Source organism: Polypterus senegalus, chromosome 5 (assembly GCF_016835505.1).
Source record: "Polypterus senegalus isolate Bchr_013 chromosome 5, ASM1683550v1, whole genome shotgun sequence".
Classification (NCBI taxonomy): domain Eukaryota; kingdom Metazoa; phylum Chordata; class Cladistia; order Polypteriformes; family Polypteridae; genus Polypterus; species Polypterus senegalus.
In genome coordinates, this window is record NC_053158.1 from 126,005,519 (window position 1) to 126,022,645 (window position 17,127).

General features: G+C 39.0%; 1 protein-coding gene across 3 annotated transcripts in view; it reads left to right on the forward strand.

Annotated features, from left to right (window-relative positions):
- The window catches only part of tpk1 (thiamin pyrophosphokinase 1), a 592,809-nt gene that overhangs the window by 41,913 nt on the left and 533,769 nt on the right, over positions 1-17,127 (forward strand). The window lies entirely within an intron of this gene.

The window sequence follows — 17,127 nt, forward strand, 5'->3', positions numbered from 1 at the left end:
ATGAGAGTCTGTATTTTTTTCTACAACGATAGCATTTAGTACAAAGTCTGAAACATATCTGGACAGTTTTCCATTCTATTACAGAGCAAAGTGATGCACAAATTCCCACTTAGTCACTTTGGGCCAACTAATATTTCATAAACAAAACCAGTAAGGGATTTGTGTAGTGTTATTTGCTAAAGTTTGTCAGAAAGAGAGAGAACAATTAACAGCTGTACGTAAAGGATTGTCGGTCAACCTATTCAGTGGGAATAGCAATTTGGGGGTAAGGGGATTCAGAAAGTATTCACACCTTCACTTTTTCACGTTTTGTTATGTTGCAGCCTTATGCCAAAATCATTTTAAAATTTTTTCCCTACTTCGATTAACAGTCAAAACTCCAGAATGACAAAGTGAGAACATGATTTTAGAAACTTTTTTGCAAATTGATTAAAAACAAAACTGAAATATTACCTTCAGACCTTTACTCAGTACTTAGTTTAAAGCTCCTTTAATGTCAAATATGCAAGAAGACTACAGTGTATATGATGTGCCAAGCATTGTACAGTGGGTTTGGAGATTATATGCTTTGTCTTTTCCGCATTTCTTCTCAAACTCCGTCATATTGGGTAAACACCATTGATGAACATCAGTTGGTCTCTGAAATAACTTGAAATGGACAAAATAATCGCCACCCATCATTTTGATTCTCTGTGTAACCAAAAACAGACTTGTTTTGATTCAACAGAATATTTGAAATAATAACACAGATAACAATGGCATGGACAAAAATGAATCTTAAGCCTGGTATTTTGTTGCACACCCTTCAGAGGCAATCACTGCAAACAAGCCATTCCCGTAGCTCTCAATGAGAATTCTTTACCTGTCCGCAGATAGTTTGGCCCACTCCTCCTGAACAAACTGCTCCAGCTGAGTAAGGTTTGAAGGGTGCCTTCTCTATACTGCATGATTCAGTTCCTTCCATAGGTGTTAGATTGGATAAATCGGGGCTCACAGAAGGTCATTTTAGAATAGTCCAGTGTTTTGTTCTTAGCCAATCTTGGATGCTTTTAACTGTGTGTTTTGGGTCATTATCCTGTTGGAGGATCCATGACCTGCAACTGAGACAGAACATTTTAACAATGGGCAGTATTTTTCCCTCCAGAATATCTGGATAGTTTTGAAATTTCAGTGTTGGCTGCATAGACTCCAGGCATGCCGTGCCAGACACAGCAAAGCAGCAACAAAGTGTGACCACGCCTCCCCCACATTAGGTGTGGTGTTCTTTTCTTTGAAAATTAATTTTTTTTAACTGTGGGCACATTGTTGATGTGATTTGCCAAAAAGTTAGAGTTTTGTCACATCTGTCCAAAAGACATTCTTCCTGAAGCATTATAGCTTGTCAATCTGAATTTTTGGCAAATTGTGGTGTGGCTTTTTTTTCAGCACGCTATGATTCAAAAAGCAACAAATGGTATGAACTAACACTGATGGACCATGACCTTGGAGTTCATTCAGCTTGTAAATCTTTGGAAGTAGTTCTTGGGTTTTTGTCTACAATTCTCACCATCCTTCTGCCAATACTGGGGTTGATTTTTTTTTTTTTTTTCTTTTTCTTTTTGTAGCCACATCCAGGGAGGTTGGCTACTTTCTCATGGACCTTAAAGTTGCTAATATATATAACTGTTTTCACAGGAACATCAAGCTGCTTGGAGATGGTCATATGGCCATGGATTTTAACATGCTTGTCTCTAATTTTCTTTGTAATCTCCTAAAACAGCTCTTTTTCTTTCTTTCTTTAGTCCATGTTCAGTGAGAGACACAGAATGATACCAAGCAGCACAGTGACTACGTTTCACCATTTAAATAGGCTGAATGACTGATTGCACTATTAGGGAAATGAATGATACTAATTAAATTCCTTAGTGTTACATTTTTTTCTTTAAAAAAAAAAAAAAAAAAACTTGTAAAAAGTGTTGCCTGTTTTGCTTTGAAAAATTTCATTTTGGTCTTGTCCGTTTTGGGAGATGAACGTCTGAGACGAAACTCCATTAGCAGCTGTGTTGTTCTACCTTTTTTTTTTTATATATCCTCCTGAGGTATCCTGTAATTACTCAACCTGAGGGACTTCGATTACAGCATATGCAAGTATGTATAAGCATGACTGGCAGAAAAAAAGGCCGAGAAAGAAATGGATAAGACACCTAAAGCTTCGTCTAAGTCTAAACAGGCCTCAAGTTCAAGACCTGTACTGGCAGAGACATACCTGGAACAAATATTTGGAAATAGATAGATAGATACTTTATTAATCCCAAGGGGAAATTCACATAATCCAGCAGCAGTATACTGATACAAAAAAAAAAAATTCAGGGCTTGCAAAATCCCTGGTAGCCCTTCGTGCAGGCACTCTTCAGTTTTTGGTAGCCCAAAATAAATTTAAGTAGCCCGAAATAAAAAAGAGATTCTTTTTAATGTTTGATATTGTAAAGGAAACAAAACATCAATCAAAAAATTGTTAAAACACAAATTACAACAACTATATAAAAATTACAATCATCAACACAAATATTCGGTTCTAATTGAACAGAAATTTCTATGAACTTGTAAGAACTGTGTAGAACATGAATCAGTCTGTGTCAGATTCTGAATCTGAAATTTCCACTGAAGTCATGGATGAGAATATGCCACTCGACGTTGAGGGCATAACATCTCCTTCATCAGCTTTCTTTTCCTGTGCATCGGCCTCCATTTCACTGCTCTTTGTTCTTGTCAGGGTTTTATGATCCAGGTGTCTTGAACCTTTTCCAGAAAACATCCAGAAACGAATTGACTTGTCAGGGCAAAAAGATTCAAAAGTTTCCCCATTAATGGAGAGTTGCATGCAGTCATTCAGTGTTTCAGGGTGTGGAGAGGTACGATGTGTTGTTTTCACTCGGTTCATGCAAGAAAATCCTCTCTCACAGATGGCTGTTGATGGACTAAGTGTCAGCATTAATTTCACCAGCAACAAGATATGAGAGAGGTGTTCTGGATTCTCAGAGAGGAGATCTCTGTACAAGCAATCTACCTTGCTACCCCGGTGTTCTGCAAGCCACATTTTTAGATCCGTCCATTCTTGTGGAATTTTCTCTTTCGCTTTCTCATCTAGCAAACTGGCAAAATGTGTGACAAGACACTCCACCTCTTCATCCCCATAATTTGCCAGCTCTTCTCTGGGGTAGGGAAGAGTGGAAGGGTCAAAAACCTTGAAACAAGAGAGAGGCTTTTCACAGACTGTGTTGTCAATAATCTTCTGAATCTCTGCACCAAAGATGTCTTTGTCTCTGCCCTCACCTCTTCTAGCAGGTCGCTGACTTTTTGTGAGCTGAGTTCCACCGTAGCAAATGCTACCATCCTCGTTCATTGTGAACTTTGTGTCCAAGGTTTTCTGGTATTCTCCTGGTTTTGTTTTTAGGCTGAGTAAGCGTGATGTGGTGCTCTCAACTTTTGTTCATGTGATGTTTAGGTTATCATGCTGAAAATCAGTACAGCACTTGGATAAGATGGTACTGTAGTCCAACATTAAATGCAGGAAGCGAACACATTTCTCAGTCTTCATCTCCTACACCACCCCCTTAGCCTTGGCTGCATCCTCGGACTTGACATCACTTCCTCCTGCCATGTTCTTCATATGAACAACAGTGGGAGTGTAATTTTTTTCCACAGCCTTCAGACATCTCAGCCGGCTTGGAAGCCACCGTGTGCTCTTCAGGCCACTGAAATGTGCCAGTTTCTCATTTAGCAGTTCACTTATTTCTGTCAGTTCTTTTCGCTTCTTTGGGGAATAGTAGTACATCTTTAAAGATGGTTTTCAGTGTATCTTCAAATTTCACCAGGTACTCACAGCCTTTCACACTATCCAGCACGGCTAGCTCTAATTTATTTGCCACACAGTGGATTGTTATGATGTGGGGTATCCTCTGTTTCAGTCTCCCAGCTACTCCTGTTTTCTCACCCATCATCACTGCAGCACCAACAAAATTTTCACACACTACTTTCTTTTTCCATGTGTCTTCTCTGATACCCATGGTGTTCACTGCTTCATCAATAGCCTCTAAAATACCTGCCGCATTTGCACTCTTGACTGGCTGACATTTGATCATGTATGTGGATATGTTACCATTATCTGTCATGTACCTGACATGAACCAACTCCTGTTCTGTTATACCAGTGTCTGTTCTGCCATCTGCAAGAATGGATAAGAACCTGCTTTCTTGAATTTCATTTTCGATCTGGTCTCCTGAAGTTTGTGCTATTGCGCCTATAAATTCTCTGCAAGCATGGTCATTGAGGTAAGTGGAACCAAGATCTAGGCCATTTGCTTTTTGAAGTTTGCAAAGACTGCTAAATTATGTCAATGGAAGTTCACTCTTTGCAACATAGTACGCTATTCTAAACAGCATTTTCAGAACTACTTGTTGTGCTTGGTTTATTTTTAGTATGTTTTTTGCAATTGGTGTTTGTTCTGGGAAAGATGCTGCAGACTGAGCACCAATGCATTTCTTGTGATGCAGAGATTTCTCATGGGTTCTGATTGGGTCTTTCATAAAATTACTGTTCCCAGTAACAAAGGCGCTTGTCGAGTCAGAAATTGAGGGAAACTCACGACACACCCGGCAGAACATTGTTATTTAGCTTGTCATATTCCAGCCACAGAAATTCTTTTGTCCATGAAACCAAAAAGCTGCGCTTTCTTTTTGCCTCATAGTCTGATTTGTCATAACTTTTCCGCTTTGTGGTAGGCATTTCTTTGGCTGTCCCTTCTTCACCCTGACCTGTCTTATTTGGCTCAGCAGAACTAATATACCTGCGTAAATCACACATAACGGTTAGCAATTTTTTTTTTTAATTCTCTGCACAATCAACCTCTATCACATGTTTAAGCTTGCTGCGGGAGATTTCACTTGTCACGTTTGAATAGTAAGCTAATGAGTGATAAGACGATGTCAGAGGAATTGGCGCGCAATTAATCCGTCACTGACCAATCGGTGATCACTGACCAATCTGTACTGCCGCTCTCTAGATACAGTTCACGTGATCGCAAAATGAAAGTGAAAGTAAAAAACAAGCGCAAATTCAAACATAATTTCAATATTTCACATATTGACAGTGGCTTATCGATGCCCGAAAATGACATAATTACCCAGCTACGTTTGCAAATGAATGCAAAAGCATTGACATGTATTTTTCCTTCCTATGATAGCCTGACGGGCAGGGCTGAGATAGATTTTGGTAGCCCGACTGGAAAACACAATAGCCTGGGGATGTCGGGCTAGCGATTTTGCGAGCCCTGAACATGGATCTCCCAGCACCTGACACCACAGCATCGAGTGAAAGTGGGAGCAAAAGTGCAAGTGAGCTGGGCCAGGAGACCTTGTTGATTCCAGAATGTTCCTTGAAACTGAAAATGGCCTTACTTTCTGTGCTGTCCAACTGGGCTTGGTACTCCACCTATGGACCGAAATGACCAGTACGAGCCGAAGGTAATGATCACTGCAATAATCACCACAATAGCTACCACACTCGTGGAGGACATAAATGAGATAAAGTGTAATTTAAAGGAGATCACAAATGATATAAGGAAAGATAAAAAGGACATAAAATGACAAATATGAAGCCGTTTCAGGATATTTAAAGACTTGGAGAAAGATTTAAGTAATTACTATGAGGCAACCTTTAAAGGTATGCTAGAAAAAATTTAGGAAAAAATACAGGAAAATACAAGTAGAAAATGCTTACCGCATATGTGGATCGAACGCTTCAAAACCTAGAGGTGTCGCTGTATGTTTCGATGAATTACAATCTAAAATGAATCTTGCGTTGCTTCTCAGAATGAAACAAAAGATTATATTTGAAATTAACCACATTTGCATTTTCCCTGATTTTCAGCTTCAACAGCTGCTAAATATGCCACATTTTACAGCATTAAACCGCTCTTATGGAAAGCCAAATTTAAATACAGACTCTTGTATTCTCCTAAATTAGTAGTCTATATTCAAGGCAAGTTCTACATTTTGAGTTCTCCGTATTAATCAGAAAAAGAGCTAAAAAAAATTGATCCCAACTTTTTTTTTTTTTTTTTAAATACAATTGTGAGTCACATTGTGTTCTGACAAGGCAAAGAAGACTGTATCTGCAATTTGGCTTAATTGCAGTGAGACTTTTGCCGTAATTTTATACATTTTATTTCCATCCCTGATACTTTATAATTTTAAGTGTGTGTGTGTGCATTTTTTTTATATAAAATAAAAAGCTGACTGACACTCACTCAAGAACAAATACACATTTTTTTTTTTTTCCCTTTTACTTAAAGCTAAAATATGCAGGCTGGTACGTCTAGGTCTGTAGATATCCACTAAGAAAGAACATTTCGATATATGAAAAAGTAGTGGTAACCCCCCACACCACAATTGAAAAGCTAAATAACTCAACATCTCAAAAATATGACAGATTTCATTGACATTTGGTGATTTAAAAAAAAAAAAAAAAATTGGCAGACAACTTTATTTGCTTGATATTAATATTATGCTAACTTGCATGCTATGCTTTATGTATGGGATTGCTCTGTTTTATGCAAGTGAGCTGCGCAGCTGAAGTAATACATAGGCCATACAAATAACACCACTAACCAACAGAATGCACAGATAATATTAGAAACCGAGCATTTGACAGAGCTCAAGGAAGGTGCAGATCTTAATGGTTAGAAAGCATTTTTTTATTTTATTTTTTTATTTGTTTTTTTGGTAATTGTCACCAACTCTTAGATGTGCATCAGTTCTCATCTTGGTTATCCATTCGGCTCCATCAAGCTCTGAACCCTGGTCATATAGTACTGAAAATATCGGACTTAGTTAATGGTACTTGAACTTGTAAAATGCTCTACACACCTTACTTTTCATGTTAATACATCAGCATAACACACAGGATACCGGCACTTATGTATATCCACTTCAAGCATTGCTTCGCATATACAATACATTCACATCTGTGACTTTAAAAGGGGAGTCCCATACAACTGATGAAAAACACATAAATACTCTACTTGAATGAATGGCATAAACAAATGAAAATCCTAAACATCTGAAAATGATATACAGTGAAACCTCGTTTATCATGGTTAATCTGTTCCAGACTCTACCGTGATAAATGAATTTTCACGAAGTAGGGTTCTTTATTTATAAATCGAATATTTTCGCAGTTAGAGTATAGAAAACCTGTTTACGATCTTCTAAATACGTTTTTTAACATTATTAGAGCCCTCTAGACATGAAATAACACCCTTTAGTCACCATTACACTCGTATTACCCAATATATTAGACAAAATAAGAGAAAATAAGACATATTAGACGTTACAAGTATCATATTACTAGGCGCACTCGCCTTTTAAGGAGACTGACTTTTATCCTCAATTTTTGTGCGCTCCATGTGTACATCAGGCATGTAAGTGTAGGGCATGAGAACATCAAAGTGCCCATTCATAACATCTCCCGAAAACCTAAGTTTTTTTTATCCCCTCAAGTGCCTGTCCAAAGTCGTACAATGTCAGCCCGAATCTGTACCGCTAAAGACGGAGTTTCATGCACTAAATAAGCTATAGATGAGAATAAGCAAGCACCATCTCCCCTGATATTTACTACGTGGTGAGGCATTTGTACTCCAACATTAATTATTTCCAGAGACATAATTTTGTCTATTATTCCAGCGCATCGCGCACAAAAGCAAGGGAGCGATGAGAGCACCAGAACTCTGCTCACATCGCGTCGCTTCGTACCTCATGCCGCAAGTAGTAAGCCTGTAATAAGTGGAATACCTCTACGCTTTGCACTCACGGGATGGAAGGACAATCCCGAACGCTTTTATATAGTAGATTATTGTACTGTACATTTAATTGCACACATCCACTAACCTATGAAGGCACGACCTCAATAGGAGAGTCTTCAGAGGTGGTGCAGTATCTTCAGCAGGTGCGTTGTTGTCTTCAGTGAAGAAGTACTAGGAGTAGGCAGTGGGTGTCTGGGTGCGCGGCTGAAGAACATCTTGATAGGCAGTTGCTGGCGCTATCTTTTCATATGCGTGAGGAGGCTTTTGTAGGGTATTGCCATCTTTAATCATATCCAAGAGTTTCACCTTCTCCTGGATAGTAAGCATCTTCCTCCGGCGCTTAGTTGTATTGTCATAAGGCTTAGAAAAAGCAGCACGTTTAGGAGCCATCGTAGGGCTTAGATAAAAGTTCTCAGAAAGGGCATGAGTAGTGACGTAAGCGTGTATGAGAAAAATCGCGATAGAGTGAAGCCGCGAAAGTCGAAGCGTGATATAGCGAGGGATCACTGTATACTCAAATTTCACATTTATTCCTACAGATTGCCCATTTCAATTCTATAAGATTTTGTTTGGCAGTAACTATAAAAAAAGCCAAGTCATCAGGAAAGGAAGAAAAAAGCAGAATTGATCTAAAGCAGGAATGTTTTACTCATGAACTATTGTGTATAGCATGTTCAATAGGAAGCAGCCCTAGTGACCAAATATTATTATTTGACATTTATCCAAGGTGACTTACAACATTTGAGATACAGTTGGTTACATTTCTTTTGTTTTTCCAATTGGATTGACTTGTTAATGATCAAACAGAGTCAGAAGCAGAATCTGCACCTGCAACCTTAGTGTCTGAAGTTCTGCATCCAGAGCCTTATCTACTACACCACACTGCCTGTCAAAGATATTAATTTTTTCTTAAAAAACAAAAAAAGCAAATATTGTATACAAAAAGTACTTTGTTAGATACATAGTACTTCTAATACACCTGATTAACCGATGACCGTATAACTTCTGCCCATTGTAGTAAGAATGCCAAATTTTAGAATCTATACTAATAAAAGGCAAAGCCCTCACTGACTGCCTGACTCACTCACTGACTGCCTGACTCACTCACTGACTGCCTGACTCACTCACTGATCAGCACTAATTCTCCAAGTTCCCGTGTAGGTAGAAGGCTGAAATTTGGCAGGCTCATTCCTTACAGCTTCCTTACAAAAGTTGGGCAGGTTTCATTTCGAAATTCTACGCGTAATGGTCATAACTGGACGCTATTTTTCTCCATTTATTGAAATGGAGCTGAGCTCGAAAGCCGTGAGGGCGGAGTTTTGTGTGACAACATCAAGCCTCCCACATAATCACGTGAACTGACTGTCAACACAGTGCGTAGAAAACCAGGAAGAGCTCCAAAAAGCACTGAAGAAAACATGCATTATATAATTGAGAAGGCAGCGAAACAATAAAAAGCGAGCGAGTGACATATACAACCATATTCATGAGTGCTGCTACTTCGGAAACAAAGCAAGGTGTAAACCTAAAGTTTAAATTAAGTTCATAGACAGGCTGCCGCTGGCGTTTGTCATGCCCAAGGGTAATGCGGGATACAAGTTTAATGAGAGAACGCAGGATATCAACGAGAGTTTTGATCACTTTGTAACTAAATTAAAATTGCACGTGAAGAGCTGTGCTTATGCAAATTCCGAGAGACTTTGTTTGTGGGGGATTGACAGTTAAGGCGGATGGGGAAGTCACGTCATCATCTCCCCTCCCATTCACCTCATTTCGCTCTGAGCTGAGCTCCACAGCTAACGCACGCAGTGTTACTGAAGCGACTTTGTGATGCTGCCACCAAATACTCACAGAAAAATCCACAAGTTAATACACACACTGTCTCTACAGTTTCTCCACACTGAATCCTCCCGGCACTACTTACAAAAGGTTACATTGACAATCGTGTTACGTTATTTTTAAAATCTTTCCTTTTCTTAGCACAAGCACAGCTGAGAAGCTTTGATGCATATGCTCCATAACGCGTTAAAAAAAATCACGCATTTAATCACACTTTGCAATACAAGCAAAGGAGAACCTGTCAATGCATGATTTCATGGTACACCGATTACATTGATCAGCACTTCCCGATTCATTTTACCCTTGCACACCCTTGGTCTTTTTATGGACAGAATTTCTAGGGGCAGCCAGGGTGTTGAAGGGGTCTGGTTTGGTGGACTCAGGATTGGGTCACTGCTTTTTGCAGATGATGTTGTCCTGTTTGCTTCATCAGGCCGTGATCTTCAGCTCTCTGGATCGGTTCGCAGCTGAGTGTGAAGCGGCTGGGATGAGAATCAGCACCTCTAAATCCGAGAGCATGGTCCTCAGGCGGAAAAGGGTGGAGTGCCCTCTCAGGGTTGGAGGAGAGATCCTGCCCCAAGTGGAGGAGTTCAAGTATCTCGGGGTCTTGTTCACGAGTGAGGGAAGAATGGAGCGTGAGATCGACAGGCGGATCGGTGCGGCATCCGCATCGATGCGGGCTCTGCATCGTTCTGTCGTGGTGAAAAAGGAGCTGAGCCGTAATGCAAAGCTCTCAATTTACCAGTTGATCTACGCTCCTACCCTCACCTATGGTCATGAGCTATGGGTAGTGACCGAAAGAACGAGATCGTGAATACAAGCGGCTGAAATGAGTTTCCTCCGCAGGGTGTCTGAGCTTTCCCTTTAAGACAGGGTGAGAAGCTCCGTCATCTGGGAGGGGCTCAGAGTAGAGCCGCTGCTCCTCCGCATCGAGAGGAGTCAGATGAGGTGGCTCGGGCATCTGATCAGGATGCCTCCTGGACGCCTCCCTGGTGAGGTGTTCCGGGCATGTCCAACCGGGAGGAGGCCCCGGGGAAGACCCAGGACACGCTGGAGGGACTATGTCTCCCGGCTGGCCTGGGAACGCCTTTGGGATTCTCCCGGAAGAGCTGGAAGAAGTGGCCGGGGAGAGAGAAGTCTGGGCCTCTCTGCTTAAGCTGCTACCCCCGCGACCCGACCTCGGATAAGTGGAAGAGGATGGATGGATGGATGGACACCCTTGGTTTGAGAAGAAGTATGAAAAAAATATGAGGTTAACACAGAAAAACTGATCACCAATTGAAACTTTATGAATAATCGATTCGCCATCAATAACTGTTTTGGTAAAGCCATACTCAGTGTATTCATTAGATGAACGGTAAAAAAGTAAGAGCGAGGGGAGGGTGACTTATTGAGGGACGCAGGCAAAACCACAATAGCACGCGGGCTCGATGTAGTGCGCATCAACTCGATCTGAATTAGCTGATCACATTTGAAAAAATATATCTTTTCAAGTTCTATTTAGTCCATATGTGTCAAACTCAAGGCCCTCGGGCCACATTCAGCCCGGCGTGTAATTATATCCGGCCTGCGAGATCATTTTATATATTATTGTTATTAAATCAAGCGGGGTCATTTTTGCTAAATCACTTGTAATTCGACCTCTCCAAATTAGAATCATTGCTGTTATTGTACTATCTGGAGTATAAACACGTTTGGTCTCTTTGTAAAGGTAACATTCTCTAGTTTCACCCTTAGTAGTCAGAATCGCTGTAGGTGTGACTGATCAAAAGTTATGCACATTAGAACTCACAAAAACGAATTTTTTTGTTCTCGCCTAAGTGTTTTATGAAAATAAAGGAAAATAAAGCTGCAGTAGGTAGGTGGGGACAGAAACACACTATGTACCAACAGAATAACTTGTTGACTACTCACATTTCAAATTTGAAAAGAATACCTGTAAAAATGACATTTTTTACACCAGTTTTTTTGTGGGCATGCCCAGGTGCTTTTTAGAGGGACCATTATCCACATTTTGGAACGTATGGAAAAAGTGTAATAACTTTTGAATGCTTCAACCCACATATATCAATGAGGGCTCTACTGAAAGCTTACACCTAAAGGAATCTATATCTACACACAGTGTCACTCTATTAGTTATAAAAATAATAAAAACAATTAAAAATACACATTTCTATGTAAAAATAGTCAATACAAGTCTTATGGGCCAAAAATATATTTATATTTTTTATTTTTACTTTTTTTTTTATAAAATGCACACAAACTATATACATTTCTTTTACAAACTGTTACAACACAGCTCAGCGTTTTCCATGTGCCACTTGATGGCAGCAATCACTAGCAAGCAGAAAGCACAAGGGCGTGGCACATGTCGCTCTCTGCCATTAGAGGTCTCCTGGGCCGATTGATTACTTTCACGCCGCGTACATGCATCTATTATTTAATCGAGTGTATTTACGCTTAAACTTCTACTTTATTCATATTTAAAATGCGAAAAACTTGGCGAAATCACAATAAACAACCATGCACCAACTCTGCAGACTGGCACAAATGCCACCTTCGCGCAGCTCCGATCGTTTTGTTTACAAGTTAGTATGGCAAGTTACATATCAAAATGCTCAGCTGCTCATTGATTGTAAGTTTTGAGTGTCACTCACAGTGTCCAATCAAACTGGTAGATTCTACCAGGGTTTGGAGTTGTATGTCATCGTTCAGCTGTCTGTGACACTCGTTGGCTATACGAGGTGCCAGTCAACCCCAGACCCGTCGTAATTGGCCAACTTAGGTGTCGATCAGAAGCTAACACTTCCGTGTTACATGCAGTAGTATGGTTATCGCCGACAGAAACAAATTACGTCTGATATGATCAATAGAAATGAAAAAAAATTATGTAGCTAGTCTCAAGTTATGAAACGTTTTCTGGAGTTTTTGCCCCTTTGAGGATATATTGTGTGTTCTGGACCTAATCGTTTTACTGGATTATATTCGCTGGAGCCTTATGGACAGAATGGGATCAGTACTGCTCGGAAATATTGATGTTTGACTTGCAGGGGGTCTTCAAAGGTAGGGAAAGTCAACTCTTAAAAGTATGTACTTCTATGTAAAAAAGGCTTTAGTGTCAGTGCTGTGGTTGTTGTGTGTCAAAATGGTTTATATCATCGGTAAGACGAGACTTTGAAGTTTCATTTGATGGGTAGTATGTCGAGATGCATGGCAGATGGGCATGCACACATTACTGTAACGTTTTTAAAACGCCGTTATGTCCCGGGACCGGTACGTGTGCGCGTTAAGTTAATGGCCCAGGGATATGAAGCGCTGGTAACACAATAAACTACAAATCCCATAATGCAACGCTTCAGCTGCCTTGCCGAACACTTACCGCGTTAATCAAGTCTAGCTTATGATGCTGCAAGTTATTGCGAAGTTAGCCCACACGATGCCAAAGAGAAGTTGATTCTGAAAACAGAGCCTTTAAAAACCGATGGGAGGCTGAGTATATGTTTACTGACATTGCCGGTAAATCCGTGTGTCTCATTTGTGGAGCTAATGTGGCTGTAATTACAGAATTTAATATAAAACGGCACTATGAGACAAAACATCAGGATAATCTGAAAGACCTGAATGCAATGCAGAAGATACAGAAAGCAAAAGAGTTAAAGAAGAATCTGACACTTCAGCAGACGTTTTTACCCGTGCAAAATCACAAAGTGATTTCATGTGAAGCTGCTTTTATGGGAGACACAAACGCACCAGTGCAACTTGCCCCACTTTCCCTGTTGCCAAGTAATGTTGAACCAAGTTGGCACAACGGTGTTCCCAAATATGCACTTTGCTGATAAACTGAGCGCACTGCGCACTGAGTTCGCATGGCGCTTTGGTGACTTTGAAGAACAAAAAATGAATTTTGAGTTGTTTCGCAACCCATTTGCCGTCGATGTGGAAACTGCATCTGTGCAGATTCAGATGGAGGTGATTGAGCTGCAGTGTAATGGCACACTGAAGGCAAAGTACGATACTGCAGGGCCCACACAGTTTATTAACTCCATTACTGCAGAAATGCTCCAGCTCCGTCTACATGCGGCTCGAACCTTGTGCATGTTTGGTAGCACATATCTGTGTGAGAAGCTCTTCTCAGTGAAAAAGACTAACAAAACAGCACACAGGAGTCGCCTCACTGATGAGCACCTGCAGTCCATCCTGAGAATCTCCACAACACAGAACCTCACACCAAACATAAACAAACTTGTTGCAAAAAAAAGATGCCAGGCGTCCAGCTCTGATAAAATGATACATGTACAAAGAAAACTGAATGATTTGATTTGTTATTGCTGAAAAGAACAAATTTTATTTATATTTCCAAGTTTTGTTATGCAGCTGTTCATATTTGAATTTGTATAATTTTGACAGGATATATTTTTATGGAGAGCAAAATCTTTTGGGATATTTAAAATTTAAATTTATTTTTTATATAAAATTACATAAGAGTACAGAAATTTGAATGTTTGTTCTTTTAACGTTTACTTTATTTCTAACTTGTATAATTTAGACAGGATATATTTTTATGGAGAGCAAAATATTATAAGTTATTTAAGGTTTGAGTTGATTTATTCAGGAATAATATTCCTGTCTGTTTTTATTCATATTTATGTTCAAAAAGTTTGTTTTAAAAGTTTTAAAGTTTTAAAAGTTTAGTTTTAGTGTGTTCAATAAATGTTTATCCTGTTCAGCCCGCAACCTAAAGTGTGTTTTGGATTTTGGCCCCCTGTGCAATTGAGTTTGACACCCCTGATTTAGTCGACCCAAATATCTTTGGTTGGAATGTATGGTGAAGAAAAATTTATGCAATGATGCCTACATGTAACTTCCATTCCTACCAAAGATATTTCTGTAGACTAAATAAAAATTCCTTCTACTTAAAATTTAAATAGAACTTGAACAGATATGATAGTTCATAATATCCACACAGACTTGCACGTAAGAGAGGGAATCATCCGTTTTAACAAACAGTATATTGCACTGATATGAAATAGCCTGCCCATTTAATTATTTAGGAATGGATAAATTAAGATTTTGTACAAATAATGTTTTTCATTTTTCTTCCTTGATGATTCTGCCACCCGCAGCAATAGTTGCCCGCACCCCAAAGAGTGTATATACAGGGTGGGCCATATAATATAATATAATATAAAAACCGGATTCCAAAAAAGTTGGGACACTATACAAATCGTGAATAAAAACTGAATGCAATGATGTGGAGGTGCCAACTTCTAATATTTTATTCAGAATAGAACATAAATCACGGAACAAAAGTTTAAACTGAGAAAATGTATCATTTTAAGGGAAAAATATGTTGATTCAGAATTTCATGGTGTCAACAAATCCCAAAATAGTTGGGACAAGGCCATTTTCACCACTGTGTGGCATCTCCCCTTCTTACAACACTCAACAGACGTCTGGGGACCGAGGAGACCAGTTTCTCAAGTTTAGAAATAGGAATGCTCTCCCATTCTTGTCTAATACAGGCCTCTAACTGTTCAATCGTCTTGGGCCTTCTTTGTCGCACCTTCCTCTTTATGATGCGCCAAATGTTCTCTATAGGTGAAAGATCTGGACTGCAGACTGGCCATTTCAGTACCCGGATCCTTCTCCTACGCAGCCATGATGTTGTGATTGATGCAGAATGTGGTCTGGCATTATCTTGTTGAAAATGCAGGGTCTTCCCTGAAAGAGATGACGTCTGGATGGGAGCATATGTTGTTCTAGAACCTGAATATATTTTTCTGCATTGATGGTGCCTTTCCAGACATGCAAGCTGCCCATGCCACACGCACTCATGCAACCCCATACCATCAGAGATGCAGGCTTCTGAACTGCGCTGATAACAACTTGGGTTGTCCTTGTCCTCTTTGGTCCGGATGACATGGCGCCCCAGATTTCCAAAAGAACTTTGAATCGTGACTCGCCTGACCACAGAACAGTCTTCCATTTTGCCACACTCCATTTTAAATGATCCCTGGCCCAGTGACAACGCCTGAGCTTGTGGATCTTGCTTAGAAATGGCTTCTTCTTTGCACTGTAGAGTTTCAGCTGGCAACGCGGATGGCACGGTGGATTGTGTTCACTGACAATGGTTTCTGGAAGTATTCCTGAGCCCATTCTGTGATTTCCTTTACAGTAGCATTCCTGTTTGTGGTGCAGTGTCGTTTAAGGGCCGGAGATCACGGGCATCCAGTATGGTTTTACGGCCTTGACCCTTACGCGACAGAGATTGTTCCAGATTCTCTGAATCTTCGGATGATGTTATGCACAGTTGATGATGATCAATTTTTCGCTGGGTAACACCTTTCTGATATTGCTCCACTATCTTTCTGTGCAACATTGTGGGAATTGGTGATCCTCTACCCATCTTGGCTTCTGAGAGACACTGCCACTCTGAGAAGCTCTTTTATACCCAATCATGTTGCCAATTGACCTAATTAGTGTTTATTGGTCTTCCAGCTCTTCGTTATGCTCAAATTTACTTTTTCCAGCCTCTTATTGCTACTTGTCCCAACTTTTTGGGATTTGTTGACACCGTGAAATTTTGAATCAACATATTTTTTTTAAAATGATACATTTACTCGGATTAAGCGTTTGATCTGTCATCTACGTTCTATTACAAATAAAATATTGACATTTGCCATCTCCACATCATTGCATGCAGTTTTTATTCACAATTTGTTTAGTGTCCCAACTTTTTTGGAATCCTGTGTGTGTGTGTATATATATATATATATATATATATATATATATATATATATATCTATATATATCTATATATATCTATATATATCTATATATATCTATATATATATCTATATATATATCTATATATCTATCTATATCTATATATATATATATATATATCTATATATCTATCTATATATCTATATGTATATATATCTATATCTATATATATATACTAGCAGAATACCAAGCCAGAGTGAGAAGTAGTGTGTTAAAGAAGGTACGAAAAGGAAATATTTGAAAACAACGTAACTTGATTGTTAATGTAATTGTTTTGTCATTGATATGAGTGTTGTTCTCATATCTATCTATATATATATATATATATATTTGTTTTCATATCTATCTATCTATCTATATATATATATATATATATATATATATATATATATATATATATATATATATATATATATATATATATATATATATACCACGCTACAACGGAGAAGTAGTGTGTTAAAGAAGGAAAGAGAAAGAAAAGGAAACATTTTGAAAATAACGTAACATGATTGTCAATGTAATTGTTTTGTCACTGTTATGAGTGTCGCTGTGATATATATATATATATATATATATATATATATATATATATATATATATATATATATATATATATATATATATATATATATAGAGCAAAAATCCAGCGTCTGCAGCAG